At 46.8% G+C, this 21699-nt stretch overlaps 2 long non-coding RNA genes across 3 annotated transcripts in view; one reads left to right on the forward strand and one right to left on the reverse strand.

The window, feature by feature from the left end:
* Positions 1 to 12242: 12242 nt before the first annotated feature.
* Positions 12243 to 21570, reverse strand: LOC139059283 (uncharacterized). 2 transcript variants are annotated; one of them, XR_011514046.1, is made up of 4 exons: positions 21420 to 21570; positions 21176 to 21335; positions 20176 to 20215; positions 12243 to 12658 (listed from the first exon to the last, which is right to left on the reverse strand). It is a non-coding gene; the product is annotated as an uncharacterized lncRNA (long non-coding RNA). The 2 variants fall into 2 exon arrangements; XR_011514047.1 differs by having other exon boundaries at positions 21176 to 21332; positions 21420 to 21502.
* LOC139059286 (uncharacterized) overlaps positions 14280 to 21699 on the forward strand; it is a 35349-nt gene continuing 27929 nt past the window's right edge. Inside the window, exon 1 of the long non-coding RNA XR_011514052.1 lies at positions 14280 to 14620. This is a non-coding gene — a long non-coding RNA (uncharacterized lncRNA). The remainder of the gene's footprint in view (positions 14621 to 21699) is intronic.

Here is a 21699-nt window from a genome sequence, read left to right on the forward strand (position 1 = left end):
TGGCCCGCCGTTCACCTTGTTTTCTTATCCAGTCGCTGATGTATAAGCAGGTCGTTTCAGTGTCTCAAGCGCAGTGCTGTTCTACGTCTGCGAATAGGTCTACGTACAATGTTTACGTATCCGGACAGAGTACGCTCCGGCGTGGCCGTGCGTCAACTGAGCTTCGGTGTCGCGGTGAACTGTGCTGTGTTCGGATGCAGTAGTCACACAAGAAAGAAACTCGGTGATAGGAATATGTTGTCCAGATTAGGTTCCTCTCGACACGTGGTTATTTCTCTTCTTAACTACAACCTTAATGTAAAAGAGCACAGCAGCTATGTGCGAGCACGCCTCTTCCAGGCCTGCCTTGCAGGCTCAGTGTGCCGCCAGCACCTCGCCATTTTATTTTGCGAGAAGCCATGGTGCGAGTGGCTTTTCATCGAATGATTGTGACTGACAAACCTGGGAGGGCAAAAAAAAAAAGACTGTTTTGGCAAGACCAGAATAAGTGACGTAACATAAAAATTACGAAGGCTGTGTAAAACCAGTGATTAGTTCTCGGAGGCAGGGGGGGAGTCATTTTTTTTTTCATTGAAGCAAATTTAACGCTATCCTTTGTCGACGCAAGTGGACAACGCGGTGTAAATTCTGTAATGAAGGCGATCATGTTACGCGAGCACTTTGACGCGCGGCTGCTGCATGCACCCAGCCGCTCGGCAGATTATTGTGGCCTTCCATCGACTTATAGGATTTCGATTGCTCGCGGGTCGCGAAGCTTGTTGCATTCACAGTGTAATCCTTGATGTCTGCGACGTCCATGCGAGGCAGTAGTCCGACATCGCGCCGAAGCTGATGATCTTTGAGTTAGAGCTGGTCGACACAGTCGCACGAGCGCACTACGTTTTCATAACGCGATTTTTCTGGTTCGCTCAACCCACGCACGTACATGCTTTGGCCCATCGTTGACCTAAGACCTACTACTTTATAGCCAAGTCAGAAAGGCACATTGAAAAGGTCGTTTGACGGTTCATGCGTATCGGTGGGCCACTTGGCGACGCAGGCCTGCTCGCGTAGGCAGCGCGAACTTGTGACAGCAGTTATGGCGGCCTTTGCAAATGCCGCTAGCGCTCCTAGCGGATGACGTCATGTGCATGTATTGTTTTTTCAGAAAACTGTTATAATTTATGTGCACTGAGAGAATGCCATCTGGGCTTTTTTTTCCCTTACATTTTCTCTCTCAAGGTAGCTACATTAGTTTAGTCAAGTTCATCATCATGTGTTCTCTATTTCTATTTTAGTCAGAAAGTGAACTGGGAATGTCTTTATTCTGCAGCTGTAGGTATGGCGCATTGCGTGCCCGAGTTGTTAATCCATGGCCGTGCTCGAGTTACTGTAGCAAAAAGACATGAGAGTTGCAGTCAATACAAGCTTGTGATACAAGTTGCAAGTCAATACAGACTTGCAACTGAGCTGTTTCTCGAGGCAATGCGGAAAAATGTTGTGTGGGCTTTGTCAAAATGCATGTCCTACTTAAGAGTGTAGACGTAAATGACAAGAGTGTTAGCTCGCTAGTTTGGAATGGTTTATTTTGGGAGCCGCAGTGTGACAAGCATAGAAATAATCCACGATGGTTGCTAACTCGGACAGTAAGTGCCCATCCGATATTAATTATTAATCGTTGTTTTTACCGCACTCCCGTAAATGAGTTGCATGCAGTGGCTTACGTAATAAATAACTTTAGCTGTTACAATAGAACACCATTAAAGTGAGCAATGGCCGTTATGAAAAGACGCCTGGCCTGCCAAACTCCGATATAAACGGGTTCATGCATATTCTTATGTAGTGGAGTTGGCTGTGTTGAGGAAACAAAATAAAAAAATTCAGTTCGCTGTATTTGAGAATACCCAAATGGCACACACATGCACACCCACCCACTTATTTTACATATTATCCCAATAAAATACAAAGTAGTAATATACAAAATAGTGCATCTATATTAAGCAAACATACCTGACTCAAAAAGCAATATCAGAAATCAAAATTTAAATAAATTTAAACAAAATATGAGAGGCAATAACCTTCATAAGGTGTCGTAGCAGAACAGAAAAGTAGCATGAAGCAAAAGTATTATAGACTAAAAGGTAACCAAGATTTAACAGCAGATTTCAATTTTTTTACCGACTGAAAATGCATCATTTCCTCAGGCAATTTATTATATTCAAAATTTTTGAAGGATCTGCCTTAAAAGGTTTGTTTCAGACTTAAGCATGCAAGATGACTGTAAACTGAAAACTAGGTACTAAAAATAGACCAAAGTGCTCAAACCTCCTTGGCCCTGTAGGACTCGACGGGTATGAAATTAAAAAAAAAAGAAAAGAAAAAAGCAGTTGCAGTTCTGCAGACAACGAAACTCTCCACACGAGGCATTGCACTCGAGATTTGCCTTGCAACCAGTATTTTTACATCGATGTGATTCAAGCTTCACTCCATGGTCTGGGAAGTATCCCGTCTGTCAAATCTGATGTCATCAATGGGCAGCGGAATTATCACCATCGTTATCATTGATGACACATGAAAACCTGATGGCAATGAAAAAGAAGCCCATTTTGAGTTTTCAAGTTTGTAGCATTGATCAACTAAGCTCCTCCTAAATAATTTCCCCCCACTTCGGCCTCTTCCAGTCCCCCTTTCACCCAAGAGAAAATGATGAAGCTCATTAGGGCCCAGGACCAGACCTCTCAAATCCTGGCAGTCCAGAGGGCTTGCGAGAGGGCCGTCAGGTTTCACCTGACGGTCCCCGAGTGGGCCTATCCAGGTGACGTTGAGTTGTTTCGAGTGGGCCTAGTTGGTGACGTTGAGCCAGGTGACGAGTTGAGATAAAATTGTTTCACTCATTCCACTTGGGGTGTGCCTTTGCTAGTCGCCGGGGGAAATGTGTGTTGACTTCAATGTCATGACCCCTGTTTTTGCTCTCCATCTCTGCACTGCCACAACCCTCAGCATCATCAACAAATTAAGCTTGAGATTTTCCCGGATCCGAAAAATTGCCATGGCTACCTTGCAAGAATACCTCAACCTTTTTGTATGTCAAATATTTTGCTGGAAGCCATAAAGTAGCAAGACCCACAGGCCCCAATTGCGGACATCAAAGTTAGTCTCCTGAGCTGCGATAAACCGCCCATCCTCTACATATAAATTATACACGTGTGATCTGTGAACTTTTTTGAAAAGGCTTGCAAAACATAAAAAGCTTTGCAAAGCATGATGTAACGACAATGAATAAACGTGAGGTTGAAGACAAGTGCTTTTGCTTGAGGAGGCCATCTTTGGTTGCAACTGTTCTTGCCATCTCATGCACGGTGCACAAACTAGTACACAAAAATGCAGCTAATTCACATTGAGAGAGATCCCTGGCTCTAACAACTAACTACACACGCTTAAATCGGTGACCGAATTCGGGGTCACAGGGACTGAGGAGTATATAAGCACTACTAGTATTAGTGACGTAAAAAATGAGCTTCAGCTGCTGTCATTTTTGAAATACCATAGAGTCTAACCCATCACAGTTTGTACCATACATGTTAGCCAACGACATATGTAAAACTTATTTAATTTGTTGAGCTCGTGACTGAGAGCAAGAAGCATACACAGTAATACTGTACCACAAGATTTGCACAAGGCTTTGAATACAGTAGTATGCAGATGAATGGAGCTGTTGGGTTTAATTCGATATGATGCGACAGAACGCAGTGAGACACTTAACTATGTGTCCTGCACGTGAGCATTCCAGGATATTTTCACATTGTAGTGCAATTCCAAATTAATATACCTAACAGCAGTAGAACAGAATGGTATAGGTGAACATTGACACCTTGTACATGAGCTGCCATGAAGTACAATAACTTCTCTGAACTCGACTCTCTTGTGAGGATTTCTAAAGCATACTAGCGTGGTTTTGTCTTTATTTACATACATTTCGTTATCCGATAGCTAATCAAAAAGTGCCTCAACATCAGCTTGTAAAAACATCAATGCTTGATTGTGTGACTGATGAAGTATTATTATTATTGTTATTATTATTTTAATAGGTTTTTGTGACTAGTGTATAAAGTGCTGCTGTTGATTTCGTCACGTACAATATTCAAAGAGCTGATATATCTGCACAAGCTGCGTTGTCAGCATGGTGACCGGCAACTAACAAAAAAAAAAGGACGTAAGGATTTTTCCAGTAAATTTGCATTCTTGTTACCGTCAGGACATTGTTTCGAATCCTATTTGCAATGCCTTTCATAAATTACGCAATGTGTCAAGTTCTGCAGGGTGTCGAACCAAACCCGAACTGAAATCCTTGCCCAAACAGGAACTTTAGCCGGAAGTGAACCCAAACCGAATTTCTTGGAACATGCCAGAACCAAAACCTGACTGTAGATATATTGATGGTCACCGGTTCAGCATGAAACAGTTCAAGCACATACAGTGACAACTGGTGCTCAATAAATAAATGATTCTTCGAAATAATTATTCATTCCGTGCATTCCACTAGCATACTGCTAGGATTCACGAGTTGCGTTGTGTGCGAGAATGGGCTTGGGTAGTAGTAGGGGTACAGTAGCCTCGTGCGTGACTGGTGACGTCAGTCGGGGGACCCGCCTTAGTCGTCTGCTGTGCTCCGGCTATTGGCGGCGAGTACTTACGGAACCGCCATCTATCGGAAGCGCCTCGCTTGCGTAGTATGAGGGCACGCTCCTCAATGGCTGTCGGCGTTCAATAAAAACACCACGCGGGAGCCCTCCTGGACATTTCTGTAAGTACTCCCGAAACGGCTGTCAAAATAATACTCTTGGGCCAAATAGAAAGCACAGAATTGTTTACAAACGCGTTTTTTTTTTACAGAATATGTATAGTGAACGCCCACTGCGCGCCGTCGCCGTGATGGAGTCCCCGAGCCTATTTCTTGCGTTAAAGGACCCTTCACCAGGCCCCATAGCAAATTTTAGTCATGCACTGAAAGTTACGTGTCTTCTAGGGAGCGTTCTGCCGCAAAAAGTGTTCAAGTGGACTTTCAAGTGGTTTTCAAGTGCCGCGAACCCATGGTTTCAACAGGCGGGCTCCACTGCCAAGCAAGACGCTCTATCCACTCGCCCCGTCTAGCCTTCGCAAGCGAAAATCATCCCCTGCGTCCTCCCATAACAGACCTCGAGGATCGCGTGACTCATGCGTCACGGGCCCCCCTTCATTTTTTTCCTCTTGTTTTTTTTCTCCGGCGCTACGCATTTCCGTTGGCGGCGTCGCGCGCGAGCTGTTGTCTCGTTCGCGCTGCGCACGATTTTGCGCGCTGTGCACAAGGAAACGTGACTAGCGGTATAATTCAGTGCTACACGTTTACTGAGGCAGAACAAGCGGATCCAGAGCGATCACGCGCTGGAGCACGGTAGAAAATGGCATAATTTCGGCACCTACGCACGTAACCGCACGACCGTGGGATCGAACAAACAGACGAAGCGGAAGTACATCTCTTGCTTCGGTGCGAAGCAAAAAAAAAAAAAGAAAACAACAGACATTCCAGTTGTGTGTTTTATTATTTCTCTAAACATCAATCCATCAATTCAAGCAACAGATCGCGCATATGACAGATGTCTTGAATAATTCTCCAAGTCACGTGTCACCACGGGCGACGTCACACTGCGGACTCGAGTACGTTGCCGCAGGGACGGGCGTACGTCATCCTCCGGCTTCGAGCGCGACGGAATGGAAGCAAAATTTCATAATTAGCCATAGCAAAACGGCCATTTGGAATTTTGGAAAGGGTCGGATCTCGCCGGAAGCGGCAAGGGTTCTTGCCAGTAGACGGCTAAACAGAAAAATTAGCTATATAATTTGGATGCCCCCCCCCCCCACCCCGATCTATAAACGGTGCCCCCCCCCCAACGCCCCCACGCACACACACGTCCATTCCTGGCAAAGACGCGGCCCACGAGTTGTCGGAACATGGACGAGCGTCTGCAAAATTATACGGAGATTGTCGAAAATTATCGGCTACGCAGGGGACTGGTGCCACCACCGGATAAAAGTCTAAACAATAGAGAGGCAGTCGCATGGCGGCGCCTGCAAGCTGGGAACTTCGTAAACCCGGTCTGGGCATACCATGTTATACATGATAGAGAAAACGATAAGTGCAAACACTGTGGGGTAAGAGGGACCCTCGACCACATAATCTGGGAATGCGCTAGCTCCCCAGGGGCTAAACAGAGGCCTAGGAAGCCCCGCTGTGGAGCGAGGACCCTACTCCACAGCAACACGCCATCCGCCTGGCTGAAGAAGCCGCGAAGAGTCAAGACCTCTTTGCTTGCTTCTAATCGCGGAGGTCCCGGCCCTCGCCCTCTAGGCCTGTGTGCCAGGGACAGGGAGTAGGGGACAATAAAGTTGCTATCATCATCATCATCGAACGCAGCGGCCGCGAAGAGAAGGAAAAACGGCGTTCGGTTTGAAATTTCACATCTTTCCGCGGTGCGTAGCGGCGTATTACTTTGCAGACACGATCGCTATCACGCAGTGTATGCTATGTTCTTGTCAGCTCAAAATGGTCAGACCTCTGGTGAGGGGCCCTTTAAAGGTAGGCAGTCGCTGATAGCAAACTATGTGAAAACATGCTTCATTTTCGTTCGTTTTCTCGCGCTCTGAGTCTCGTGTAGCACGGTGCTCTCGGAATTACTCCCTGTATTTTTTTTTCTAGCTTTAGTTTTATAAATGACAGCCTTAGGAAGACAACAAACGTTGTATATTTAATTGTCCCTGCTGTATCACCACCCGACGTTGTATGTAGCCCAGTTGCGCCGCTAAGCTCGAGGTTACAGATTCGACCGCGGCCGCATTTCGATAGGGGGCGAAGTGCGAGAACGCTCGCAGCCGGATGAAAATTTGGAGGACGCTTAAGCTTCGCCTTTAAACCAGCTAGTCTTGAGGTTGCTGGTTGTACCCGAACCGAACTGTCTCTTTTTTTTTTTTGGGGGGGGGGGGGGGGGGGTCGACATCCTGGAGCTGTACCACGCCTCATATTTCCAGCAATAACTTCAGGTAGTTCTTCTTTGGGGGAAAAGAGAAGCTGGATTTTGGAGAGAGCATCCAAAAAGCGCCATGGCTACAATTGCGCCCTTTCCTTTTCTTCGTTGGGCTTCGATATTTTACAACAAAAGGGGTCAAGTGTACAAAAGCCGTGAACTAATTGAACTGGCGTTATCATTCTGAAATTGCAGTAGAAGTACTGTCAATGATTTCTTTCTGAATTTCGCCAAAGGCTGACTCTCCACTACTCCGCGGAGGCGCGCACGGCGCGAGATATCGATTGAATGACTAGAAGCCCACGTGCAAAACCCCTGTGTCTGTATTTCATTCGGTAGACCACGCGCGCTAAAGCCGGTAGCCAAAAGAAGCCTTGAATCGCCTCGCACGGTGCATAGTGTGGTAACTGCTCGTGAAATTCTCACAGGTCTCGTCGCACCCGTGATTGGCCGGCATCGACCCTTTTAATTCTTTTTCTCCCTTGCCCTGTAAGACCTCTCTATTCTTGGCCACGCTTAGCCGCCAACCGAAGTTACATTTTGTCTTCCCTTTCCGCTGTAATACGAGCCCACAAGCCATGTAATCGGGCGCCAAGCACGGTTCGAGCCAAAATGATCCGCGTCGTGTATTCTCCAGTGTGTCGCTAACTGACAGATCGCTATGCCACGAGATGGCAGCCAGCTGGGGACGGCCCCGTACAAACTTACCCGCGAACTTTCGTGTACTAAGTGCCTGTACAACACGCGATGTCATTATACAACACGCTATGCCATTACTAGAGCCCTACCGACCAGCTGTGCCACAGACGCCGCAGATTTCTTGCTTCACGACGTTATCTTGCACCACGGTGCACCTCGTCAACTTCTCACCGATCGCGGCAGATACTTTCTTGCCAAAGTCATAGACGACCTACTTCAATCATGTGCTACTAAACACAAACTTACTACCGCTTACCATCCTCAAACTAACGGTCTTACCGAATGCCTGAACCGCACATTAACTGCCATGTTAGCAATGTATGTTTCCTCCTATCATCGCGACTGGGACATTGTTCAACCATTTGTCACGTTCGACTACAATTCCTCGCGCCACGACACAGCTGGATATTCACCCTTCTATCTCCTCTTCGGCCGTGAGCCGACTTTGCCTTTCGAGACTCTCCTTTCGACCACACTCGACTCGCCGACAGAGTACACTCGGGATGTCATAGCCACAGCGACCCAAGCACGCCAGATTGCCCGCATTCGTCTTTCTGCTTCACAGACACGCCAGAAGTGCCGTTACGATCAGCGCCATCACGACGTGCATTATGAACCAGGTGCCCTTGTGCTAGTCTGGTATCCAACTCGGCATGTTGGTCTTTCGGAGAAATTCCTCTCGCGATACTATGGCCCTTACCGCATCCTTCGCCAGGTGACCCCTGTCACGTATGAAGTGTCCCCGTTGGATGCCACGGTGCCTTCACCTCTCTCTGACATCATCCACGTCAGCGGCCTCAAACCCTACCTATCTCTGACCAATGAGCCGCACCAATAAGGTGCTTTTTCCGATGGGGGTGATGTCACAGTCGGTAATGTGGGAAAAGGAGGACGATGATGGTGGCCTTGGATACGACGAAGAAGAGTGTAGCATTATCGCTGCTCTACGCTTGCTGGCTCAGCCATTAAAAGCCATCTGTAAATAGACGCACGCTTCTTCCTTCCCGTAACAATATGTTGCTTGAATAGACGAATTAAAGCTTAGAGAAATAATAAAACACACAAACCGAATGTCTGCAAGTTCTTATTTTACTTCGCACCGCAGCAAGAGAGATGCACTTCCGTTTCATCTGCTTGTTCCCACGTCGTGCAATCACCCGCGCAGACACCGAAAGCGCGGGATCATGCTCTGTCATACGCTTATGTCTGCCTCAGTATTCGTGTCGCACTGACTTACGCAGCTAGTCAGGTGTCCTCGTACACAGTACGCAAAATCGTGCGCTGCGCGAAGCGAGACAATCACAACAGCTCGCGCGGGATGCCGTCAGCGCAAGTGCGCAGCGTCACCATAAAAGAAGAAGAAAGAAAGGAAATGAAAAAAAAAAAACGCGAGGAGGAAAACAAAATGAAGGCGGAGCCCGTGTCGTATGTATCACGCGATCCTCGAGGTCCGGTGTGGGAGAACGCAGGAAAGGAATTTCGCTTGCGGAGGTTAGACGGGGCGAGTGGAGAAGGTGTATTGCTTGACAGTGGAGCTCACCTCCTGAAATCATGGGTAGTCGGCACTAAAATATTTCTACTCGGCTATTAATGAGCTGATCTGAAATTTCTTTTGTGGCAGAACGCTTCCCAGAGGACACGTAACAACTTCCAGCTTATAACCACAATTTCTTATAGGGCCTGGTGAGGGGTCCCTTAAGGGAAATAAAATATACGCATTCATTTTTTCGAACGGTCCTCTTTTTCAGACGTTTTCGTGGCGCCTAGGGAGTCCGAGACGTTGACTGTACAACTGACGAAGAGGATGCTTCAAATGGTCTGTGGGGCGAACGCACGGCAGAAGGGAGAGAACAGAAAGGACCTACGCACTGAAGAATGAACGGGAAAGGAAGCGCGCCACTGCTTCTTTGAAGGAGCTTAAGCTTACACACACACACACACACACACACACACACACACACACACACACACACACACACACACACACACACACACACACACACACACACACACACACACACGCACACACGCACGCACGCACGCACACGCACACGCACGCACGCACGCACGCACGCACGCACACACACACACACACACACACACACACACAAATGAAGTGTTGGCTGCCGCCGAGATGAAGGTGACCCTCGTACAAACAAAATAAGCTCTTAAAGCAGTGACACGCAACACTAAGGCGTAGTGCGTGGGCTGAGAGTATGTGAGAACAGTTGAGGTTTACTTAAAAGCTGTTGTGAGAGACCATATTACCTGCGAGAAATTTCTGGCCTTATACGAATGAGCTTGCTATCAATTGATAAAAATAGCCCACACTGAAACATTGCTTTACATTTCACTAACCCCTCCCTTATGTTTTCTTTATACTACTCCTTCCTATTAAACTGGAATAAGTCGTTTTTCTTTGTTCTTAAAATACTTACTAGAGAGTGACAGCAACGGTCAACCCGTCTTGAAATACAACAAAGTTCTCTGTCACTCAGGGAATCTTACGAAGCCACTCAGGGAAAACCTGGAAAACTAAGGGAATTTGGAAATGTCAACTTGGTAGACACCCTGGTTTTTAGACATCAGCACGATAAGTCCTACAAATATAAGATAAGATAACTAGCTCAAATTTACCCAAAATTCAGCCAAACCACCAAGCATGTTCCAGCTTGGAAACACCGGGTCGGAGAACGAGGCGAGCGGACATTGACCATGGCGGGGCGTCTTCCCAATATCGCAAGCTTCGCTTGCGACAGCCTGGACAGCTTGGAGAGTTTTGATAGGACAGCAAGAGAAACTTTCTTTTTATTCTTTTTCTTGCGTCAAATTTTGGTACGTATTTATTGCCTCTATTTGGTACACATGGATGGGGCTAAACCCACCACTTGAGATCGGCATTGAATGGGTCGGCAGTAGGCAAGAAGGAAAGAATACTCGGATAGAATTTTGCAATTTAAAAATGATAATAAATGAATACTAGTCGTTATTATCAATTTTCAGACTATTATATTAAAATTTGAAGGTAATATTTTTGTGTTCATATTGGGGAAAGGAAAGCAATGAAATTGACATGACACGCTCTTTGCTTCGCTTACAAAATTACATATGGCATCACATACGTTCCTATTGCAGTGTCCTATAGTGCCGACGCGCAAGAGACAGTATGACAGGGCGCCTAATGACCCATCCATCTTGGCGAAGGGGACCTTCCGGAAGCCGTTTTCTATGCACGTTCAACCTACGAAACTCTCTAAAGGAATGTTCAATGGTTTCGTGTTCGTTGCAATGAAAGCATTGAGGGGAAGGTGCCGAACCACACCTGTGGGATTAATAATTAAGCATTACTATTCGGCAACGCATTCTCATGAATGAAACGCCAAATTTTCTTGCTGAACACCACCTACTGTGCCAACAGAATCTAAGGCGCTCAAAATCGGTGATATTTAATACGTGTAATACACGTGATTTATCATGTTCTTGTTCTTTCTGAATCATAAATATAATGTTTGAACGCGGTATCTTTCCAGATCTTCCAAAATTACCCGAGTGTGCCCAATTTAAGAAGGATGTTATAAACACCTAATGACATATTGTCAGCCGATATCTGTTTTTCCTTTTCTATCAAAGGTGTTCGAGAGTGCCCTGAATACTTTTTCAGTATATATAACGTAATTAGTGTCATGCAATATGGTTTGAAAATATTGAAAATGGAATGTGCCCATTAGGTTCCACCAAGTCTAAACACCACCAGTGGGAAGTCGTTCTACGTAGTTCATAGATACAGTACAGATTCTGCATTATAAAACAAGCTTCCATAATCTCATGGGACATATTATATTGAGCTATGTGTTCAATGCAATCTCTCTTAAATAAATCTTGCTGAGCAATTTGGGGTGTAAACAAGCTCAGTACGGGTGCGATGACCGAAGCCCAAACAGTGTTTCTGCGTTGAAGCAAAACCATGGTTGTCAGGAACAAACAGTTAGCACGCGCAGACTCTGCAATGTGTCGTCAAATACGGACCTATGAAACCTTTTAGATCATTCTTGTTCTGACAAAGCGCCTGTTCAGACATCTGGTCAGCTGGCCTACCTGTACACATTCGCACGTGACAGGGAGGTTTTACACGACCACGCATACGCACAACACGAACGACCTCGTGCTTGGCTGGATATGCGCTTTGGCCACTCCTTCGTAGTGCCCGTTTGTGACTTGCACACCGACTGCAATATTTATTATAAGCCAACACCGCCTCCAGTAAGATTCGATTGCTGTCCTTACGATAATAGCAAAATAGGTTTAACAACCCCACACGCTGGCGCGTGGGTTGCAGCGGGAATGAGGTTTGCGTGAGACAGCGTGCAACGTCATCAATCGCTTCTCAGTCGCTTTCGCTCAGGAGCTCTCCTCACTCGTTGGCGCTTTCTTCCTCGCCGTTTGTCATACCAAAAATTGGTCATACTCTCCTCCGGCTTTCCTACAGTCATGCCAAAGTGCATGCCCTTACCGAGTGTTGGAGAAATTTTATTCATTAGGGTATGGCTAACCCGGCAAAGACAGCTCCACCCGTCGGCAGCGGCAGACGCTGAGCATTTTTCTTGGGTTGCCACTTTACGCCGTGCTGCTCTATGAGGGATCCCGTGCCAGAAACAGCAGACACAATCCGACGATTTTGAGTGCTCTTTGACACTGTGTCGGGACGCCGCCGTTCATGCCCCATCGCTGAAGGCTGGCGAACCATCCTCTCCTGGGGGTGGCACCTCCTTGATGAAGAGACTGCAGCCACGACGCCACGGTTCCGGAACGAACTCCTGCTGTGCCGAAGCCAAGGGCGTCCAGTATGTTTATGGAAGGCACGATATTGAAGGTCATCAGCATATCCAGAACTTCATCCACGATGATGTAAATATAAAAAGCGCCTGCAAGGAAAACGAAATGCTCTTTCAAGTACCTTAAATTATTCCGCTTACGTCTAGAACATACTACATGATATTTATTAGGCTAACAAAATGGCTTTCAAGCGCACCAAACATATAGGAATATCAATTTTAGTAATGACATGTTGCAAAAAAAGTCGGTATTTTGCGGGTTCTGCCGTCGAACCGCAGTGGCAAAGGTGGCCATGAGTAAAAGGCGCCTTTATCTAACAATGGATTATGATGTACTCACGATGTATTTGACTTATTACGGCTTCATGAGTGATTACCCGATTACCGTGTCCTGCACGCGAAAATGTGCACTATTTCCTTGAAAAATATAGGCGATCGGACATCTAAATTGGCGCTGCAAAATATGTCAATCAACAAACCGCGAAATCCTCGGAAAGTGTCTTGATGCGCTGTTACCCACTCGGAAAAACTGTGCGCGCTGCAACGCGCACTGGTATTCCCACTATGTGGCTCCACGAAGTTTACCTAAACACACCGAAACTTCTTATTAGCGTCAATATAAATTATTCACAGCAAAGAGTTGTCGTACCACACGTTTCTACAAGTAATTGAAACATGCATGCAACATAAATGCACATCTCATGCAACACCCACGTATTTGAAAGTCCGCAATTGATGAACTCTGGTAATAAAGTGTTCCTGCTCATATACATATTTGTTGTCCACATAACCACTCCTCTCTCTAACGCCCCCCGCCCCTGAGAGTACGTAACTAACCCCATCAATCCTCTAAAATACCTTTCGAAACATTGGACAAGTGAAGTATTAATCTGGGACCAAATCAGATACATTTAATTTAGTCAATTTTCTGCGGGGGTTATTCCACTAAACTCTGAAATCCTTCAATCTGAAAATTATCAATCGGTATATTGATCATTTTCTTTATGGTCCCAAGTAAAAAAAAAAAAAAGGCACGGGTCCCTCCCTTTTTACTAAGCCATGATAACATGGGTGAAGTCATCTTCACATCTACTTAAGATCGCTTCCAATGTCTTAACTGAATCTTGTAGCATGTCATAGCATTGTCATTCTTATAGTGAGGTACATAAATAAGTCGGAAAGTGCCACATCTCAAATGCAGGGTGGGTAAGGGGATTGTTGCGATGCTTCGGGAAACGGTTAAAAAAAAAAAGAGCACATCCTTGACATGAAACAGGCGGTGCGACATCCCTTCATACCAAGTTTCTTTACCCAGGTTAGTGTACGCGCCTCGCTATCATCATTCCCGGTGGGAAGGGTTCTACCCTCGCTTGACCGGACCGAGGCATCGCTTTCCGATCACACTCTGCCCATTCGCTTAGACGCAGGCCTTCTTGGATATTGACGCGTGAACGCGTTTATCTTTTACGGGTGAGCGCTTTTACCGTCTAAGGAATGTTATCGCTCAGCACAGGACGCGTCTACATGTGGCGGAAATATCCAGAATTTTATCGATGCTTCTATCCGCTGTCTGTTGTCGCCGAACCCTGTGTATTCTGATTGGATGTATGCGCGTCGCGAATGGTGTAGAACTTTGTGGAAGGTACGCGGGTCCCAGCGATTTCTCTGGAACATTCGACGACTGATCTATAAAAGCCGACGCGCTCGACCCGCTGATAAGATTTTCGACGATCGCCGACTGTGTTCGCCGCTGTCGCCGTTCTTTAAGTGTAACCTGTTTTTGCGGGCACGGGTTCGCCCAATAAAAGTTAGTTTCGTCTTCCGCAGTATTGCTAGTGTGTTCTTTATACGTCCGCTACCACGTGACAATATAGTGCGGCGACAGTAGCTTTTTCGCCTACCCACGACCTTGGGTGCACCAGGCCAGTCCTGGTTATAACGGACAATTTCGTCAGGCAAGGTGGCAACTCGATCGATAGAGGGAACTCGGCGTGTCTGTGCGGCTGTAGGACATCAATGCAGCCATGTGCTTTCTACAATTATTTTACCAAGGTGAGTAAAGTTAATAAGGCTGCTTGCTTCCGCAGCCCCGCCTAAGGGTTAGTGGCGTTGAGTGCCTGCGCTACATATGCTGGCTAGCATAGATGAATGTGTCAGCGCGATGCTTTTTGTGTTTGGCATAGTGTTTGATCTGCTAATATTGCTGTATGGAGATGTGGAAAGAAACCCGGGCACTCTTGAGCCTTCAGAAAGAAGGCAAGCGCAAGTATTGATGGCATTTACGTTATTGGCACGTGTACTTATTTATCCTTCTTCTGATAGCTGCATTTCACCAATGATACTTAGATCGCACAAGGCCTGCTCAGTGAAATCCATGACTTCATGATAGCTGTCCAGAAATTTCCTTTGACCAGGCTGGCATCACGAAAGCTATGACATCAAAATTACCGCGGCATACTTGGGAGCGTCCCCATTAGATTCTATGGCAGTCGGGCAAGCTTGCACGGCATCATGGATCGGAGTGAACATGCCTTGTGCTAAATAGGTGGTGTTGATTTCACCCGCGAACGTAACCTTACCGCTCCACGCAAGCCGCGCCTGCGCGATTCGGAACTTATTCGAATGTTAGCGTTGATTCTATCCGTCGCGTAAGTTCACGCCTAATCTTGTGTAATCAGATTGTATGCTCGATGTGAATCGTAGTATATCTTCATAAAGCTGCACAAGCACCAACGATTACGCTGCAACTTTCGACGAGTCATGCACAAGAGTCGACGCACTTGACCTGCATATCAGATTCTCGGCGATCGCCTACTTTCCTTGCCGCTATCATTGTGCTTAAGTGTCACTTGTTTTGCTGGGTCTTAGTTCGCGCTATGAAACGTTAAATTCCTAACTCAAAGTATGAACTCTTCGTCGTTTGTCACTGTCACAACAACGTGATACCTGGCTGAGGTGCTTCATCGTTAATGTTCAGGACACACCCTCAGAGCCGTGACCGTAGCCCCAACCACGCATACAACGCCAGCGCCGCTCTTGACGTTCGAGTTAGCCGAAGGCAACAAAACATGCCCCTGGACCACAGACTTCGACCCGAAACGACCAGAAAAACCAAGGTCAAATCAACGAGCACGATGGAGGATGCAGCATCCCCTGTAACCATCAACCCATAGCACGCAAGGGAGCCATTTATTTATTATCCGCGGATCCTCGTCATACGACCGCGAAACCAGGCTTAAGACTTTTGAAAGAATTTATACATTCAGCAAATGGAACACTTAGGAGCGGTTGCGCCATGTGTACTTCTACTTGGAAGACGCCACGAGGTCGTGGTAAGAAAATCGAGAATTCCCCCTAACAGCATGGGACACTGGACATTTTGCAGAGGCTTCCTGCAAAGCTTCACAATCGTAGTGTACAAAGAGCAAGCTCACACCGCGCGGTCTCACCTCTTGATCCAGAAAAAAACCTGAAATAGAACATACTCCGATTCGAGAAGATCTGAATACGGGGCCTAACAAGGGCGACACCATACGACATAGCTGTGACTCAACGCAGCGACCTAAGTGCAATGCAAGGTGAAAAACAATTGACCTCTATTTGCTTCTCGGTGGACACGAAGTCACAGCACTTGTAGACTCAGGAGCCTAATATTCCATCATGACATTACAAGTGATTTATTCACTGCGAAGATGAGGAAAGTGAAGACTGCACGAGACGGCCCTCATATCTCGCTAGAGGACACCTTATAACGCCTACTGGAATATGCACTGCAAGAATTACCGTTCATGACGGGACCTACCCTGCAACCTTCGTTATTTTCCAACCGTGCTCGCGAAATGTAGTTATCGATATGGACTTTCTGAACCAACACGGCACAATATTTGACCCGAAGTCCGAGTCGATAACGCTACCCGAAGGCCAAGCGAGACAACTGGAGAGCTCGCGGAGTGACCATAAGCTTTAAGTGTGCTCGGAATTGTAGTGAGCGTTCCGCCTCTTTGCAGTATCATCATTTACGTTGGCACCGAAACACCTGCAAAAGTGGAAGGTGTCGTTGAGGCACACCAAAATCCGCTGTTCAACCGTGAAATTCGCGTCATAAAAGCGATTACTCGACTTGATGTTATTCCATCAACGAAAGTGATGGTGACAACCTTCAGCAAGGAGTACAAACACCTTACCCAGGGCACGACGATCGCATACATTCAGAAAATAGTGGAAGCTAGTCGTGCGTTTGTCATCTTCGATTCTGCAGCATCCGCCATGACGGCCATAGTTCGTGAACCAGCCGTAGACATCAGTTCAAATCTGCCCAACAGCTCAAAAATCTCTTTCGATGAAACAATCACTACTTGCCGGCGTCAGAGAAGATTCGACAAACATCAGTTACTAACGTCGTATAATAACCGGGGCAAGCGCTCGGTCACCCCGTCAGAGCCCGCACTAAGTTTCGAAGTTTCGATGCGGGAATGAGAAGCCATCAAGCAACGAAATCACCCAGCCTTAAAGGAGCCCGCGGGCCATTCTTGTAGCCTTCGTGAAAACATATGACGGAACCCTGTTTTCCTGCGTCGATTGTCGTCGCCTGAACGTAATCAAAACGAAGGATGCATAGACCCGCCCACGGATAGACGACGCATCGAACCGGCTCTGGGACGCTATTTTACTTCGATCTATCTCAAACCTGACTACCGACAAATAAAACTCGGCGAGAGAGATCCCAAGAAGACCGCGCTCATCCCGCCGGACGGCCTCTGTTATATCAAAATTGTGCGAGTCTCGCTGAGCGCGGCACCTGCACCCTTCCAGTGCGCGATGGACACGGTTTTCTCAGGGCCACAGTAAAATTAAGCTGGACCCAAAAGATCACTCTACAACTTTCACCTGACGTCTTAAAGCGCAATAATGAGCTTCTAGAACAAGATCAGTACTTCACGAACGTCTGACTCGGCTTCAGAGCGGGCATTTCTTGCGCCACATAACCAGTTGAATTCAGCAATGACCTCTTTCAATCTTTTGATCTCTCTGCTAACTGCTCTCATCATCATTGATCAATATTAATCTGGAGTCCCCCCTTACGGCGTGCCTGGTAATCAGATCGCAGTTTAGTCTAAAATTAAATTTAGGTTTAGTTTTCATCACAATATGAGAGCATATATAGTACTCCGCTGTGGGAAGGATATATTAGTATATACCATTACATATATGAAAGCTTTAGATCCTATTGAGTTAGCATGGTATTAGATCCCAGTGAGCGCATCATCTTCTTCCGTGTAAACAACTTATTGGATTCTCCTAGCTTATTTAAAGGCTAAAACAGAGAAATTTCACGTGGCTAAAATGAATATAAATAAATATAGTATTCACTATTGGTAGTCACGGGGCATAGCTGCGAAAATGAAGATAAGGTAAATATGACTGAATTACCTGCATCAACAAAGCTTCACTTAGCATAGATTCCGGCATGCGCGTTGTATCTGCGTGATATTTGTTTTTGAAATATTTGTTGAAGCTCCGTATCCGACGATATCTTACAAGTAAAGTGCAATTCTGTTTCTGTTGCAAAAACCAAATGCACTCTAATAATCCCTCAAGTTCTCGACGTTCAGTCCCTCGTAAGCTAGAATTGCTTGTAAGATAAAATTTCAGCCAATCCTAGTGCTGAATATAATAGTACCGAAGGAGCCGGGCCGGTGGAAATGATCCTTTACGAACGAAAAGCTTTGTGAATCCAGCCCCACATTTCTGTAATATTAGCCTAATGCTATGTTCAGACTACGTTCGTAAGGCGCCGATTTTTCGTAACATACGTAAGCGGAAGCGCAACAAGCGTATGCGTCTAGTTCAGACTGCGAACGTAAAGGTACCAACGTGCGCAATTCTCGCAAAAATCGTGGGTGAGAGTGTTAAAGGGTCGGCAACATTTACGACTGTTATGTTACGACCGTTGCGACACAGCCAATGACCGATAAGCTTTCGGCTTTCAACAACCGGTGACGACACTTCCGTCCTCCCGTCTGCAGACAGCTCCGGGCGCGGGAAGTGCCATTCCGCCATTCCGTGCGCACGATTGGCTGTGTTCGTGAAACTTTTTGCAGTGCGCCTTGCGAGACTGTTTTCAGTTCATCTGGTTTATCTGCCGAGGAAATCGATGGCCGCAGATGCGTGCTCCGAACTTCGATGAGTGGTCTCATTAGGTTTTCAAGGAAGCGGAACTGCTGGGGCGACATGCGCATGATGTTATGAAACATCGCAGCGTCACCAACTCGGAGCTTGGCGAAAAGGTTGTGAAAATCGCCGTCCGCGGCCCTGTCGAGAAATACTTGCCGCACCCAAACCCTTCTGCGTCGCCTTCGTCGTCTTTGGGCGATTGAATACATGACTATAAGTTTGTTTTGAGCGTGAATTTCTTCGATCTCGGCCAGCGCTCGCATGTTGGCAGGAGCCATATTGGACCGCTGGTGACGTCGATTCTGCAGCTCCAAATTTGATTGGCCTGTTGTAAAAGCCGTAATTTAAGCAGCAGTAAATGTGAACAAAGGTGCCGGCTTAACTGCCGTAACGTTTTTTACAGCCGTTACGTTCGATACGCCAAAAGAGCTGTTACGCGCGTTACGACCGTAGTGTGAACATAGCATTATGCTATGTTCAGACTACGTTCGTAAGGCGCCGATTTTTCGTAACATACGTAAGCGGAAGCGCAACAAGCGTATGCGTCTAGTTCAGACAGCGAACGTAAAGGTACCAACGTGCGCAATTCTCGCAAAAATCGTGGGTGAGAGTGTTAAAGGGTCGGCAACATTTACGACTGTTATGTTACGACCGTTGCGACACAGCCAATGACCGATAAGCTTTCGGCTTTCAACAACCGGTGACGACACTTCCGTCCTCCCGTCTGCAGACAGCTCCGGGCGCGGGAAGTGCCATTCCGTTATTCCGTGCGCACGATTGGCTGTGTTCGTGAAAATTTTTGCAGTGCGCCTTGCGAGACTGTTTTCAGTTCATCTGGTTTATCCGCCGAGGAAATCGATGGCCGCAGATGCGTGCTCCGAACTTCGATGAGTGGTCTCATTAGGTTTTCAAGGAAGCGGAACTGCTGGGGCGACATGCGCATGATGTTATGAAACATCGCAGCGTCACCAACTCGGAGCTTGGCGAAAAGGTTGTGAAAATCGCCGTCCACGGCCCTGTCGAGAAATACTTGCCGCACCCAAACCCTTCTGCGTCGCCTTCGTCGTCTTTGGGCGATTGAATACATGACTATAAGTTTGTTTTGAGCGTGAATTTCTTCGATCTCGGCCAGCGCTCGCATGTTGACAGGAGCCATATTGGACCGCTGGTGACGTCGATTCTGCAGCTCCAAATTTGATTGGCCTGTTGTAAAAGCCGTAATTTAAGCAGCAGTAAATGTGAACAAAGGTGCCGGCTTAACTGCCGTAACGTTTTTTACAGCCGTTACGTTCGATACGCCAAAAGAGCTGTTACGCGCGTTACAACCGTAGTGTGAACATAGCATTATTCGTATATTAAGCAGTGTTTGCGGAAGGCACCGTCAGGGCTTTACGAAATGTCTGTCAAGTTAGGAAAAGAAAGATTTTGCTCACGGATCACCAGCAAGACGCCCATGATGCTCGAGCGATGGAACTGCAATGGGAGGAGAACATAAGTATGTGAAAAAAAAAACGAACTTGAAAAAGTCGCAGTTTAGTTTGAAAAGCTAAGCACCGATTGCGATAGCAAGTTAGCAGACAGCTATACGAAGGATAGTAGTTTTGTCGGCCGTATAAACTTGGAAACATTCGCTTACTAACTGAATCAAAGAGCATGGTGTCTGTGCGCACAAACAATCATGAACACATCACATTCGAAGATCGCACACACTCGCTGTCAAAACGCCGGTGTGAGCAGCGAGAGAAGTGACATTCGTACGGTCTACGCATCAACGCAAGAGATCCCTTTCAAGGTAGATTCCTTTCAACGCAATACATCTGTTTCAAGATGAAGGGCGTGCGACGGTGTAAATTGCACACGTGTTGGCTGAGTCGAAGTCACCCCTCTCTCTCGCGCGTTGCGTCCCCACTTTCCTACATGGCGCGAGACATTGAGCCGCGTTTATCAGTTCCCCTTGGTCCTGGTCGCGAATTGCGCACTTGCTGTAGGTCAACATTATCCGCCGGAATTTCCTCCTCTCCCCCCTCCCCCCCACAGCCTTTCGCTCAACGGAAGACTGCGCGTTTGCGCTTCGCCTTCCGCCTTCTCGCGAGCCTGACTGAGCCGCCATCATGGGCCTTCGTCGCCTGCTTTCACTTGCACATACAGCATAGACGCATTTCGACAGTGTTATCACCCTGGGACTTTATACCGAGCATTATGGCGACGGCGTCGGAAAAAAATGCGCCAGGAGTGTCCATAACTTTACTACCGCAATGAAGCGAATGATAAGGCAATGAGGGTAATAGCGTAAGGAGCAGCGCCAATCGCAACAGTGTGAACACGCAAAAGCCCACCGCGTTGCTGCGACCATCTGTGTGCTGAAGTGTGCGATAATTGCAGTGGGCTGCGTATAAACACGGGTGTATAGGCATAAAGTGAACACGTTCTCACCGTTAGGGGAGCAACCGCGGCGTCCTGCGTCAGGTGGTCTCGGCCGAGGCTACCGGAGGTTCCTTACGGCGGAACCTCGTCGGCAAATTTTGCCCTTGTTCTTTAATTTCACGACGTTGTCGGAATGGGCATCGGGACTTCGCCGCCGCTGCTGCACCTGCTGATGAAGAAAACAAATAGCCGTGGGCCAAATGTTCCATTATTATTTTAGAATGCTGAAGATTAAGGGAAACTGCAGACTTACGACGTTACAGCCAGCGGGGTCTCCGTCCTTTTCGTCGTCGTCGTCGAATGCGTAGCAGCACTAATTGTTTTTTTTATTGCGTGGCTGAAACCCACTATGACGGGTTGGCAAACGTTCACGTATCGATATAGCGAAATGATAACAGGAATTCATTCACAGTGGCATAATTCACGTGGTCCTGTTGGCTAAGGGATGTGATAAAGGTTGAATAGCAAGTAAATTAAAGGTAAAAAGGCTGAGATAAAAATAAATAACTTGGAGAACTATTGATTAAAAGGAG

The sequence above is a fragment of the Dermacentor albipictus genome, chromosome 4 (genome assembly GCF_038994185.2).
Source record: "Dermacentor albipictus isolate Rhodes 1998 colony chromosome 4, USDA_Dalb.pri_finalv2, whole genome shotgun sequence".
Classification (NCBI taxonomy): domain Eukaryota; kingdom Metazoa; phylum Arthropoda; class Arachnida; order Ixodida; family Ixodidae; genus Dermacentor; species Dermacentor albipictus.